Source organism: Alligator sinensis, unplaced genomic scaffold (genome assembly GCF_000455745.1).
Source record: "Alligator sinensis unplaced genomic scaffold, ASM45574v1 scaffold996_1, whole genome shotgun sequence".
NCBI classification, from domain to species: Eukaryota; Metazoa; Chordata; order Crocodylia; family Alligatoridae; genus Alligator; species Alligator sinensis.
This window is the reverse complement of record NW_005842581.1, coordinates 460,027-472,503: the sequence shown is the minus strand read 5'-3', so window position 1 is coordinate 472,503 and position 12,477 is coordinate 460,027. Positions and strand designations below refer to the sequence as shown.

The 12,477-nt window shown below is 47.8% G+C and overlaps 1 protein-coding gene across 11 annotated transcripts in view; it reads left to right on the top strand.

Annotated features, from left to right (window-relative positions):
* Positions 1 to 3,308: 3,308 nt before the first annotated feature.
* Positions 3,309 to 12,477, top strand: part of IFNAR2 (interferon alpha and beta receptor subunit 2) — a 36,971-nt gene continuing 27,802 nt past the window's right edge. For 4 of the 11 annotated variants that reach the window (XM_025214428.1, XM_006032660.3, XM_025214431.1 and 1 more), the window contains exons 1-2: positions 5,087 to 5,211; positions 6,692 to 6,774. The gene's annotated coding sequence lies outside the window, so the exon portion shown is untranslated. Of the gene's footprint in view, positions 3,532 to 5,086; positions 5,212 to 6,691; positions 6,784 to 12,477 lie in introns of those variants that run through there. The other 7 variants (XM_025214429.1, XM_014524209.2, XM_025214432.1 and 4 more) reach the window with 4 other exon arrangements.

The window sequence follows — 12,477 nt, the reverse complement described above, 5'->3', positions numbered from 1 at the left end:
AGTGCATTTTATTACCCTCCATCAATGCTGACCTTGTGAAGGAACACCTTGAGAGGCTGGACACCTTCAAGTCAGTCGGCCCTGATAGTTTACACCCCAGGGTACTCAAAGAGCTGGCAAACATCATAGATCCATGCCAGGGGCTGGGCTTCGAGAACTCCTGGCGCTCTGGTGAAGTGCCCAAAGACTGGAAGAAGGCCAATATAGTGCCTATCTTCAAGAAGGGAAGGAAAGTGAATCTGGCAAACTACAGGCCCATCAGCCTGACCTCTATTCCAGGGAAGGTCTTAGAAAAGATTATCAAAGAGGTCATTCTTAACAGACTGGCTGATGGCAGCATCATGCGGGATAGCCAGCATAGGTTTATTGTGGGTAGGTCTTGCTTGACCAATCTTATTTCCTTGTACAACCAAGTGACCCATCACCTGGACAAGGGAGAAGAGATTGATGTTGTATCTCTTGATTTCAAAAAAGCCTTCAATCTGGTATCCCATGATCACCTCTTGGCAAAACTGGCCAACTGCAGCCTGGGCCTCACCACGATTCGTTGGCTGGGGAATTGGCTCCATGGTCCGATCCAGAGGTTGCTGGTTGACAGAAGTCAATCATTGTGGTGCCCTGTGACCACTAGGGTCCCTCAAGGCTCTGTCCTTGGGCCAACACTATTCAACATCTTCATTAATGATGTGGACATTGGTATCAGAAGCAGACTGGCCAAGTTTGCCGATGACACCAAACTCTGGGGTAAAGCATCCACACCTGAGGATAGGAAAGCAATCCAGGCTGGCCTTGACAGGCTCAGGAAATGAGCAGACGAGAACCTGATGGTGTTTAACACTGAAAAATACAAGGCTCTCCACCTTGGGAAGAAAAACCTGCAGCATACTTATAGGCTCGGCAGTGCTACACTGGCTAGCACTAAGGATGAAAAGGACTTGGGAGTCACGATTGACCACAAGATGAACATTGTACTCGGCCTTAGTGAGGCCGTGACTGGAGTCCAGTTTGGGGCTCCACAATTCAAAGAGGATGAGGAGAAGCTTGAGAGAGTGCAGAGGAGAGCCACACGCATGATCAGAGGTCAGGAAAACAGGCCTTATGATGAGAGGCTGAGAGCTATGGGACTCTTCAGCCTGGAAAAGCACAGGCTCAGGGGTGATTTGGTGGCCACCTATGAAGTTTATCAGGAGTGCTCACCAGGATCTGGGGGAATGTCTGTTCACCAGAGCACCCCAGAGGATGACAAGGTCAAACGGTCACAAACTCCTTCAGGCCCATTTCAGGCTGGACATAAGAAAGAAGTTCTTTACAGTCCAAGCCCCCAAGGTCTGGAATAGACTGCTGCCAGAGGTGGTTCAAGCACCTACTTTTAACACCTTCAAGAGAAATTTGGATATTTATCTTGCTGGGATTCTATGACCCCAGTTGACTTCCTGCCCCTGGGGCAGGACTCGATGATCTTCTGAGGTCCCTTCCAGCCCTAAGGTCTATGAAATCTATGAACTTTATGACATCAGTTTTGACTTTACAATGCTTGACTAATCCAATGTGACACCACACCAGTGAACAAGTTTCCTGCGTTGCTCATCTCCCTGGAGAACATCTGTCCAAACTTCTTTACACACTTTCTTTAAGAAAGCAGACAAGACTCCAGAAAAACCTGCAGCTAAGACTCCCGAGAAGACTCCAGCCAACAACCCGTCAAAAAGTTCAACCAAGAGCCTTTCAAAAAGTCCAGCAAAGTCACCTCAAAGAAGTCCTTCCAAATCAATATGATTGCTATTTACAATACATTAATGTAGCCATATTACTCATCTATAATTGATCACGTACAAAATTCTGGGGTATTTTTAGTGAAAATAGGGTTCAGGAACCAGTCCCCCATTTATTACACTGTTTCTTATGAGAAAATTGGCTCCAAGTTAACCATGTCTTAAGTCGAAACGTTGTTTCAGGAATCCATTGTGCCCGAGGACTACCTGCATTTCAAAAGGGGGAATGTTTCAAAATAGATTTGGAGCACATTGAAGCCATTACCTTGTAATGTTACATGTGGACAAGCTGGGAGTGACAAATGCAATATTGGATGAAACAGTATGAAAGCTGCTTTGCTACATTTCTGTCATTCTCAACTTGTCCGGCCTTAATTTACAACATAACAGCTGCCATGCACTTTGGAATAAGTGTTCCCCCACTCCTTTTGAACCGGCTCCAGATGTATGTACTCAGGGCTGGACATAAACATAGGTGAACTGGGCAGCTGCTCAGGGCCTGGACAGAAAGGGGGCCCAAAAATGGTCATTTTAAAATCATCATCATCTCTGAAAAAGGGGGGGGGGGGGGCCCGATCCTAAAAGTTTACCTAGGGCCACCAGAAGTCTAGGTGTGGTGCAGTACATACTAACCACATCTGAGGCCTACAACAGTCATACCAGTATAACAAGGCTTATACTTGTACCACAAAAGCTAATTCCATATAGAGAGTGTAGCAGGATGGGGTACCTAGGGGTGACTGTCTTACCCCCCAGGTCCTTAACCGTGCCAGTCTTTCCACCTACAAGAACCCTTGTTCTCACCCACCATGTCTTGTTTATATAATAAATATAGGGAGGCTGCCCTTGAGCTTCAGTTTTGGGCACAGTTGGGCTAATCCTATTAACCCTGTTGTTTCTACCCCATCTTTGATGTTCCATTTCACTGTGGATGGTTCCCAAGTCTCTCAGCCTTATGGGCCGTATGCATGGCTACAGCCACCCCCCTACCACTCTCCAACCCTTACAGATCATACAGGTGTTGTCTCTACACCCTCTCTGGCACTGGGCTCTCCACACTGCAGGGGGACCCTATGAGGCCTCCTCCTTTCCCAACTAGTCTCCCCCAAACCATCTGTTGTTATCAGACAGCACACACTCGACCACCATGAGTACCTGGGCTGTAACTTAATGCAAAGCTCACATCATACTCTACCCCTTTAAAAGAGTAAAACACCCTCTCTGAGGCTGGGTGCCTAGTAGGTAAGAATACCTTATGGGCTCCTAGTATCCCCTTTGTTCTAAGTGTAGTGTATCTATCAGCTAACACATCTCTGGAACCTTTTCTTCTCCTAAAGGCTCCTTCCCCTTCAGCTGCTAGTAAGGGACAAACTGCCTAGTCCCAGCCCTGGGGTTTATATGGGCTTAGGGCCCTGCCTCCTCCAGCCAGCTGACCAGGTGCAGGTGTAGCCAATTTCTTCATTAACTGGTTGTCCTGGTAATCTTCACCTGGGCTCTTATCTTCACTCTAAGAAGAGCAGGCACCTTAGTACCCTACTACAAAGAGGAATAAAGTATCTTTATTCAAATATAACTTCATCCATGTTAGCAGATGTACCAGTAGGATTAATTTAGTAAAAGAAAAGCAAAGCATCCTTGTAACTTGTATATTATTACTAGTACAAAAATGTGTGAAGACCAAGCCTGGGTATGAGAAAAAACCACATCTGAGATGTGCATATTTTGCAAATAAAGAGAAAGAATGAAGTGGAGAAATAAGGTGAGACAATACTTCATCATAAGCGAAGATGCTGTCTTACAAGATAAGCCAGTACTCTACTATTATAGTTAGTACTTACACTTTGTTTCCAAAAACAATAACTGAGCATATGGACAGCTGGATATCTGGCTGTAATAACCAAGGAGCAAGGGCTTGGGGGTGAAGAGCAGAGTGAAACAGAAGGTGTGTTTGGGCTTGAGGCCATGAAAGTGGTGAGGGATGTGTTCATAGGAATGGTAAAAGAGACAGTGTGCATTTGGAGAAGTACCTGCAGATGTGTACAGCTGAGGAAGGAAGTGTGCATGTGGCAAGAGGTGTTGTTGGAGAGGATTGTGAGGGCTCTGAGGGAGGATTTGTTGTGGGTGGGCAGTGAGGGGGTCTATGGGGGGCTGTTTGGGGCAGTGTAGTTATGAAGTGGGTTGCACACAGAGGAGCAGAAAGATGTAGCTGAGGAGGGTTTGTCAGTGGTTCTCTACCTTTTTGGACCCAGGGCCCCCACCCTGGACCCTAGGCACCCTTCATTGGCTTGAGCCTCCCCTCTCCCCACCTTGGACCCAAGGCCCCCTCCCTAGCTTTTGGGAATTGAGCAGCACCCAATTTCAAAACCTCATGTATTAGGCAAAGGGGCTGGGCAGTGGGGATGGTGGGGTCAGCAGGGCATGGTGTTGCTAGGTCTTAAATAAGAAATGATCATATTGGAAGCTCATAACTATTGTATTTGCTGAAAAAATATTGTACACTGAAAAATATGCAAATAAGTTGTCTTTGTTACTTTATATTGCTCACTGTATGCCAGCAATGAGTGAGTGAGAACTGGGCCAAATTTGAAGCATTTCTTTAACTCAAGGTAAGTAGTCATAAGAAAGTGCTGGCAGCAAACCCAGAAGTTGGCAAAGACTCCCTGAGAGTTTTGCTTATGCTACATCAATTAGGTGCCTCAAAAACTGTGCAGGGCTGTTGGTTGTAGCCTGTCTCAGGACACGGGCAGGCCAGGTTCTTTGAGCAGGGGTGATCTCTTTTATTAGACCAACTGAGTCATTGGAAACAGGACCTTCCTTAGGGTACGGTGAATCGGGGCAACTGTCCTGGGCCCTGCGCTTTGGGGGCACCTTGTGGAGCCAGGCAGAGCAGCCACAGCCCCTCCCGCGGGGCCCACCTGGAGCTGGCGGCTCAGCCCCGCGCTGCGGAAGAATCGTGGAGAGAGCCCCCCTTTTGCGGAGGTCCCACGGCCCCGTGCAATGTGTTCACGGGGCCCTGCATCCCCCTAGGGTCGGCTCTGGTTGGAATAAAGGTCTTTGCAAGCTTGAGGGCCCCCCCCCACCGTTTCTTCAGGCAAAGGGGGCTGCTGTTGTGGGACATTTTGACCACTTTGACTATTGTTGCTTGCACGAGGGTAAAATGAGGCACGAAGAGGATCGTTACCATACACCTGGCGACACCGGGGGCCAAGCCTATCTCCTCAGGCCCTGGGGCACCGGGCAGAGGCTCTGGAGACCGTCCCCGCCGCCTGATTGGGCAGCACTGGCCGCTGCGCGGGGGCGGGAGCTGAGGCTCTGGGGCTGCCCCCCCGGCTCCTCTTCCGGCGTCTTTCGGCCCCGGCTGTTTTCGATTTCGCTGCGTATGGCCCGGGCCTGCGCAGCGCCGGGATCTCGGGCTCGCGGGCCGGCCGGCCGCTGCCAGGTACTGCGGGGCCCGGGAGGGGGCGAGCCGGGTGCCTGAGCCCCCGCCGGCCCATTGCCGCTGCCTTTCCCAGCCGGGGATTTCCCGGGAGGAGCCGCTCCAGCCCTGGGCACGGATCTGGGGCCTCATGCCCGGGGAAGCTGGGCTGGGAAGGGGAGGGTCTCTCCTCGGAGCCTTCTGCCGAGGGGCAGGCAGCAGGGCGGGGGCTTGGAGCAGTGGCTGTCAGCCAGGGGGCTGTGGCACCCTGGGGTGCCCTGAGGGCCTTTCAGGGGTGCCACCCTCTGCACGCCCAGCGTTTCCAGGTGGGAATTCGCAGGGTGCGGACGGGAGCAGCTGGGAGGCCTTTGCAACGTGCCTGTGTTGTTGTTTTTTTTTCCTGAGGTCAAAAGAAATAGAAGGGTGAAAACAGAGCCAGCATTTTCCGCTGAGTGCCTCCATACTGGGGGCTGCTGGCTCGGGGCTGAGCTGTGGCAGGCAGGGATGCATGCTCTGAATGCATGTGGCTGGTGGGGAATATTAAAGGTTTAAAAAAATCAAAGCCGCCTCCGACATGAGAACCCCGAGCTCTGAGCCTCATGGCTATTTTTGCTTGGGAATTCACTGATTTGTGGTCACGCAAGACCACTGTTTCCCTGTCTGCAAGTAAAGACCGAGGCAAGGTTTTGTGGCTGTGGACACTCTGTGGAAAGCTGGACTTGAGGGGTCATTTGCAGTGTGTCCGTAAAAAGATCCAAACACTTCGTTCATGGTCGACTGGTGTCGCTTTAGTCAGGGGGGCATGTGCCCCCCCTCACCCCAAGTGACCAGTCAGCAACCCCGGGACCCCCGCCAGCAAAACTTACCAACTGGTAAGTGGCTATGCTGCTCCCAAAAGCATCCAGAGCTTGCACTCCCAGGCCGGCACTTGCAGGGGGTCACTGGCACTCCTGCCTGCCCCCCTGCCCGTTGCCTGTGGGGAAAGCGTGGCCTGACGGGGTGCACCCCCATGCACCCCCCCACATGTTGCCACTGCCTTCATTGCTGATGCAGAGGGAAACCATTTGCAAAAGGGATGCGTGTGCTGTCTTTCAAGTGTTAAAAGGCCAAGTATGAAGGATTTTTAATTCTCAGGTTTGATATCAGTAAAGCACCAAACTTCCTAAAACTAAGCAAAGCCCAGTTTTAAGCTACGTTGTAATTTTTAAGCAGTTTTTCACGCTGAAGTTTTATGTCCATACATAGTCTGGCTAAATTGTATGTCAAGAAATCAATGGATTACAATGTTGTTTTCCTATTGGGTCCCCCAGTGTAAAGAGAGCCACAGCAGTATCATCTGGATTGTTTTTCAGGTTTTTAACATACACACCTGCCCTTGACTCATGTGCTGGCATCAGAGGAAGTCAGTAATGATGCCTAGTTTTCAAATAGTGCTTCTCATCCATACATTTTTTAAAAAGTGCTTTATGAAAAAGGTTCAAATATCCTTGTATGTATTTTACAGATGGAGAAACTGAGGTACAGAGCCAAAAAGTGACTTCCCTGACACACATTCAGATGATCCAACTGACCTCCATAAGCATGAATGTAAGAAAGGTCTGTGTTCAGTGCTGTCTGCTTTAGCTAATATTGCTGTAGCTCTGCAATGACAATTCTTCCTTGAGGGGAAATTAGGGGTTTGTTCAATAGATGCAGACTTAACACCATTTGAAACGTGAGGATGTGGTTGTGGTCATTTTCATAACATGCTTGGAAGTTACATTAGCAAAACACTTAGGTACATGCAGCCGAAGATTCATGTTGAGATTCAAGCTTCAAAACAAGAAATTATGTTATTAGAAGGATGCTCTTTTCCTCCCAAGTCTTTTTTTTTCCCATAACCAAAAGTCAGTGAAAAAAGCACTTTAGAAAGTGCTATAGAGAGAAGCTGAATATTAAAAAGATAGCAATATATGTCATAGTTTATGAGCTCAGTTGAGGTGTCTTCAAGGTTATAATCCTCTCTTAGAGATGAATTTATTTCTTTTAATAAAAGGTTGGACAACTTTCTGTTTAAGTAAAAAAGAATTCCCGTGTTAATGTATAACTTCAGGGGGAACAAAATGGTTACTAGTATATCCCTTATGTAACAATCTTTGGAAGGTTCATAATTAGAAATTATATCTAGACATACTGTAACTATACAGTACTGCACTAACGCAGTTACTCTGCGTTATGGACTAACCAGTTAGTCTGGTTATGGAGACTGCATAGCATCTTAGAAAATTAGGGTTGGAAGGTACCTCAGGAGGTCATGTAGTCCAACCCCCTGCTCAAAGCAGAACCATCCCCAACTAGGTCATCCCAGCCAGGGCTTTGGCTAGCTGGGCTTTAAAAACCTCCAGGGATGGAGATTCTACCACTTCTCTAGGTAACCTGTTTCAGTGCTTCATCACCCTCCTAGTGAGAGAGTTTTTACCTAATATCTAACCTAAACTTCCCTTGTTGCAACTTGAGACCGTTGCTGCTTCTTCTGTCATCTGCCACCATTGAGAACAGACTAGTTCCATCCTCTATGGAACCACCCTTCAGCTAGTTGAAGGCTGCTATTAAATCCCCTCTCAGTCTTCTCTTCTGCAAGCTAAATAAATCCAGTTCCCTCAGCATCTCCTCAAAAGTCATGTCCCCCAGCCCCCTAACCATTTTTGTTGCCCTCCGCTGGACTCCCTCCAATTTGTCCACATCCTTTCTATAGTGGGAGGTCAAAACTGGACACAGTACTTCAGATGTGGCCTCACCACTGCAGAATAAAGGAGAATAATTACTTCGCTTGATCTGCTGGCAAGGCTCTTACTAATGCAGCCCAGTTCACTGTTAGTCTTCTTGGCAACAAGGACAAATTGTTGAATTATATTCAGTGTATTGTCCACTGAACTCCCAGTTCCTTTTCTGCATGTAGAGCTGCCTTCTGCTGTTGTTTTATGATGCATAGACATAGTGCTGTCTCACCTCAGGGTAGGGGCACCTTTTGGGAGCTTCATATACAGGACATGAAAATATCCTGGTAAAACTATACTTGGAAAGACAATTGTCATAAGGATATGAAAGCTATTTTGGGATGTAAGATTAGAAGTAAACTCCCAAGTCTTCAAAGTCCAGTCATGGTAGAAGGCAACCATAGCATATAATCCCATCTATAAAGTTATGCCAGGCTGTATTTGGGCTCTGCCTTCCAACTCCATCTTAAACTTAGTTTGGTTTATGCTACCAAAGCTAGGTTTGTTTGTTTTTTAAAGATGTTCTGTCAGCATCTGGAACTGGATCTAAAAAAAATGGGAATTTTTACCTTGGTACCAGTGTCCATTTTTGCAGTCAGCAAACAGAGGAAATGAAGTAGAGCAGTAGAGGCCAACATTCTTGGCAGGCATGCCAGAAACTGAGCCCCACACCCACCACAAGAACCACTCCAGTCCCCTTCTTCTGCCTGATCTGCTGCTCTGCTTTATGCTCTCTGCGATATGTACTGCTGTATTGCCCGTTTCCTCCCTGATCTGCCACATGCTTCACACACAGGTTGCCCATGCCACGTATGCCATATGTGCCATAGGTTGACCACCCCTGAAATAGAGTATTGTATGGGTGTCTGGTGCCTCTTGAGTCGAGTCAGTGACCACGGGGTGGGGGGTCCCCCAGTGGCCAATCCTAATGCTGAGCAGGGGGTCCCCCCCGGTGACTCATCATGCTAGCCGGGGGGGGTCCCCTGCAGCCGATCTCAGTCACCATAAAAGCATTTGTGCCGCTTCCAGAACTCCTGCAGCCGTTTCCAGAAAGGTCACAGACACTTTTGCTGGCGGTCCTGCTCCCCGGCCAGTGCTCGCAAGGGAGGCACTGGTGCTCCCGCCTGCCCCCCTGCCTGTTGGCTAAACGGAGCGTAGCCAGACAGGGGGTGTACCAGCGGTCTCAGGGGGTGCACGTGCACCCCTGTGCACCCCCTATGCGTTGCCCCTGGAGCATTGTAGCACTATGCATTTAGGTGATGTTAGGTAGATTGTGCTGCAGGTGGATTTCTGTATTACTGTCTGCATTATAGTTACTTGATTCGCATTTTTCTTAATGTTTAGCCAACTTCCTTTTCATTAAATCTCTGTATAGTAGATCCCTGGTTGCATCTTTTCTGTTTGCTGAGGTTTCTTTTGCCATCTTTGACAATCCCAGTTCTGCTCCCTCTTATTCCTTCCCTCCTGTGTTTTACTGCAGGGTTTGTATGTGTAGTTTATTCCTTGCAAATACAGAAATGTGTATGAGTGTATATGCCCTGCTTAGTCCCCCTAGGTTAAAAAGCAGCAACCCATGTGGTGCAAAAAGTTTCATGGAGAAAGTCGTCGTCTTGTCTTTCTATACCACATTTAACCTTTTGTTACACGCGCTTTTGCTTATTTATTGTACTTTACGAGATCTTTTGCTGTTCATGTGCCTTCAAGCAGCAGGCATTGCAGCATATGTTGCAGGGTCTGATGTTCTGTACTGCAGTCACAGGTGGTTGAACCAGTCATATAGCCCCATGTGGCAGGGAGCAGAGGATGAGGAGGGGGCCCTGAAAAGTGGCAGGGAAAACCAGCCTGCACTTTGGGGATTAACCAGTAGGGAGTGCGAAATAGCCCCAGGGACCCCCTGGTTAAGGAGGGCAGTATTGCCAACTCGTATGATTTTTGGCATTGTTCTTAAAGTCTGTTTCAGGAATGTGAAAAACTTAGCTCTTTCTTTTTTATATATATATATATATATAAGACACCTGCTGCAGTGCCTGCTGCTTGAAGGCACACATACAGTGAAAGACCTGGCAAAGTACAATAAATGAGCCTAAGCATGTGTAACAAAAGGTCAAATGCAGTGCAGAGAGACAAGAAGATGACGACTTTTTCCACAAAACTTCTTGGACCAGATGGTTTGCATCTTTTTAACCTAGGGGAACTAAGCAGGGCATATGTATAAAAGAAAGAGCTAAGTTTTTCACATTCCTGAAGCATAGACTTTAAGAACAACATCAAAAATCATGAGAGTTGGCAACACTGGGAGGGACACCCAGGTAGATTCATTAGCAGTGTCCTAGGGCTGATAAAACAGATACAGGAAGAAAAGGAAAAGGGGAAGCAGGGCCAGATTAGGAGGGTCCCATCTGAAGGGAGGAAGTTGCTAAAAGACAACTGTGTGAGGCTGAGTAAGTGCCTCAGCTGGGCAGATGGGGAAAGATCTGGGAAGATCCTAGCCTTAAAGGGACGGTGCATTTTAACTGTCCCAGGGCAAAAGGGAAACTTTTCTTTAGTTAGTTAGAGGTTTGGAACAGTGATTTTTATTTACTTCCTGGAGGACTGGGGGGAAGGGGAGGAGGGGGACTAAAAAGGGGTGAAAAGGAGGTCACCGCAGGAGTCTGGGCAGGCTCAGGTTCAAAGCAGGAAAACGACTGACAGTTAAGGAATACGGCACAAATGGGCAGAAGTCCAATAGGCAGCTGGGACAGGGCCCATCTAGAGAGGCAAGGCACAGCCCTGTGCTGCTGATAGAGATGAGAACTCTGAAGACAGGGATACCATGGTACTCATAGACTGCGGTTCAGACTAGAGGAATTTGACTGTGGTTCAGACTAGAGGAGACTACAAATCAAGAGAGACAGCTGAGCCCCCAGGTTACATCCTCATGAATGGTGAGCAGCCTCCCTTTCCAAATCACCATCTCATCTGAACCAAAACCATGTGGCCCGCACTGGAGCAGAGGCAGTCTTTACCCAAGCGGAGGTCCAGAGAGGGAAAGCCAAACAAGGACCCTGCCATCTTCATTAGTTCTTTGGAGCATCTGACTCCGGTATGTAGGTAGTTGAGATATCACCACTTTTGCCATGGTTTGTCAGCCCCCAGTGGCAAGGACTTGGTGGAGAAAGTAATTATGCCTTACAGGCTTAGAAATTTCAAAATTTGTTTTTGTTCAGAAGTGAAACCAAAAAAAGAAAAAGAAAATTCTTATGAAATGGGCATGAAGGGTGTCTATACACATGCGCTGATGCATTCAAATTAGAACACATCAGAGCAGACTCTAGCATGCTGCAGCATCACATGTATTCAACATCCCACATTTCAAAATGGTGGTGGGGGCACTTTAACTAAAACTTGTTCAACAAGTTTTAGTTAAAGCACCTCTGCAGCCATTTTGAAATGCAGGGCACTGAATACACATGACTCTGGGGCATCTTAATTAGAGCAGCTGTCCCGGAGCTACTCCAATTACAATGGCCCCCCCCCTCCCTCCAGAGCATGCATATAGATGCCCAAAGTGTTTTGGAAGCACTGAATTGTTACTTCGTGGGTGCGTCTATTCAAGATGCTTTACTGCGCAGTAGACTAACCTAATGCTCATTAAAGTGTCAGCGTCTATACATGCACAGCAATTATGGCACATTAAATAAGTCTAATGCGCTGTTTTCTAGTACCAATAGATACAGATACTAGAAAATGGCACATTAATGCACCCACTTTCAATCCTATTTATTCCCCATGCTCTTCAAGTTACTTATAGAACTGGGCAATTGAGGGAGCCTGTGAGCCAATGAAGCTCAGGAAGCTTGGGTAGAAACCGATGTCACTTTTGTCATCTTTGTGCTTCCATAAAAATGCTTATGGTGACCCAAAGCCCAAGCAAACAAACACCCATGCCCCTTGTCATGCCATAAATGCCAAAATTTGTGGCTGCGATGAAGGTGGTATCAATTATTTACTTAAAGGTGTGAGAATGCTGGTAGCCCAGAGCAGCCAGTGGTCTCCAGCCACCCAAGGCTGGTGCTTTGGCAGCTTGGGGAGCCCAATCCTGTGCACCATAGGAATTCCTACAGAGGATTGGAGCACTTGAGCCCTGGGAGCACCTGTCCGATTTTCCCCATTTACAGAGACACGCACACAAGGGAATCTCCACAGCATGTCTCTGCAAGTGGGAATGTCAGGGTTTACCCACTTAGCAAGACATCCTCAGGATCTCTGGATGGCATCTCCATAAGCAGAGATGCACCCTGGAAGTCCTGGGGGTGCATCTTAGTAGGCAGGAGATTCTGAGGGGTGCTTGTTTGTGTGCAGGGAGAGGCACTCTTGGGACTTGAAGGGCCTGGTTCTGCACAGGAATTCTCAGGGTTTGCAGGACCATGCCCATCAAGCCCCAGGAGACCATATTATCTGTTATTTCACAGCATCAGTGGGTGGGACAATGAGCAGTGCTTTCATTTGGCAATGTCTGTTTCTAGCCTTTGGTAGTTCCTGTCTGGGGAGAGCC